This window comes from Mesoplodon densirostris, chromosome 3 (assembly GCF_025265405.1).
Source record: "Mesoplodon densirostris isolate mMesDen1 chromosome 3, mMesDen1 primary haplotype, whole genome shotgun sequence".
Classification (NCBI taxonomy): Eukaryota; Metazoa; Chordata; class Mammalia; order Artiodactyla; family Ziphiidae; genus Mesoplodon; species Mesoplodon densirostris.
The window spans coordinates 45,416,257-45,418,521 of NC_082663.1; positions in this window are offsets into that span (position 1 = coordinate 45,416,257).

Here is a 2,265-nt window from a genome sequence, read left to right on the forward strand (position 1 = left end):
AATTGGAAAATGTGTATACCTACAAGTGAAAGAACTTGAAACAGAGCCTTAAAGAAAAGAGAAAAGTTAAAGTAGATAGTATTGATTACTTTCAGGTAACTCACCACTCTCATCACCAGTAGAATTTAAATTATACAAGCACTTTGAATAAAATGAGGACAAATGTTATTAAGAAGATCACATTCCTTTTAGTTAATCATTTTTGGAATAAAAGGCTCCCAAGATTCTTGAATGTTTTCCTTTCTGGTTGATACAGCATCAAGGATTATATAAGTGTGTAGCAGGCATATATACTTATATATGAGTTGTCTGAACTCAAAGAGCCTACAAGCTAATAGTGGTGAAGGACATCAACAAGTAGGACATCAACAGTGGGGACAGTTTCTGGAGGCCCTTGGCCTCCTTACGAACCCTGAGACCCAGTCATGTGTAAGTTCTTGTAGCTGTGTATAAGGGAGTTGTAATGACCTGCCAAAGGGCAGCTGGGGAGACCAATGGGATGTGGTGAGGTACTCCAGACTAACACAAACGCAAGCTCCCAAGAAGCATCAAGAACAAAACAACTTAAAGGTGGAGAAACTGAGCTGCGATGAGACCAAGAAAGAGGAGTTCATGATGGTCACCTAGTTTTCAGATTGTTCTCTGGGAACCTACTCAGCAAAATGGAAGAGCATGACTTGTAGAGAAAAAGAACTAACCTTTTCCTTCACTTTTCCGTCCTTCCTCTCATCTTTCTCTGTATCTCCGTCTCTATCCTCTTTCTTTCTCTTCTAACTCACACTACTCTCTTTGTTCCTCTCTGGATTGCTGGAAAATAGAAATAAAAGCAAAGACAAATCCCTGCTCTTCACATAACCTTTCCCTGTTGCCTATCTCCCTGTGAACAAAGGCCATAGCTGGAAAGAACTAGATATTCTCTTATAACCTTCATTTCTGAAAAACTATTCATTCAGTGTGTTTTTTATCATTCATTCATTTGTTCATCATTCAACATTTGACATTTATTGAGACTCTAATGTTTTAGGTATATAATTTGTCTTCAAGATCAATTATTTTCAATCCCTTTCTTTTTAAGTCATGCAAACTTTTTTTCCAGTAAAAGATTGCTGATGTTCAATATGGAAAACATGAAAACTGCACTGAGTGAACTGGGGGTGGGGAGGGACACAGAACTTGGCCAACTCCTACCCTGCCCTATTCTGCAGCCCCTGAAGGATGCTATGTGGAGCACAGCACACACACCACTGTTCTATAATGAGCACACTCTCATACATTGCATTGGAAATGTGAATTAGTACAACGACTTTGAAAACAGTCTGACACATAAAGTGAAAGATACGCCCACCCAGTTCTACCCCAGGGTATACAACTAAGACTGAAACTCACACATATGAGAACCACGGGACATGTCAAGAGTAAGCACAGTTCATAAGAGTCTCAAAATGGACCCAGTTTTAATTTCCATCAACAGTAGAATGGGGCTTCCCTGGTGGCGCAGTAGTTAAGAATCCGCCTGCCAATGCAGGGGACATGGGTTTGAGCCCTGGTCCAGGAATATCCCACATGCCACGGAGCAACAAAGCCCGTGTGCCACAGCTACTGAGCCTGTGCCCTAGAGTCCGCGAGCCAAAACTACTGAGCCCGCATGCCTAGAGCCCGTGCTCCACAATAAGAGAAGCCACTGCAATGAGAAGCGTGGGCACCGCAATGAAGAGTAGCCCCCGCTCGATGCAACTACAGAAAGCCCACACAGAGCAACGAAGACCCAATGCAGCCAAAAATAAATAAATAAATAAATAATTTTTAAAAACCCAGTAGGATGGATAAGTAAAATCGTGGTAAAGAACAATTACACTGGATAAACTACATGGAGCAACATGGATGAATGTAACAATGTTTAATGACAGAAACAAGAAAAAAATAATATGGACAATATGGTTGCATTTACATAAAGTTCAAAAGTAAGCAAAACTAAACTATATTATTGAGGAGATGCACACGGAGAAGGTTTGAAAGACTAGAAAGAAGAACAAAGAAGTAATTACTATAAAATCAGGAGAAGTTACTTCCAGGGGACATGAAAAGGGATGTTACTGGCAAAGGTCACAGGGAGTAGTAGGTGCTTTGGGGATGCTAGCATTGTCTTATCCCTTGCTCTGGGAAGTGATCACACTACTGTTTGTATTATTTTTTGACTTAGTGGGGTGATTATACCTGCATTTGTTTTCTAATTATTCATTAAACATACTTTTATGTTTTACATCA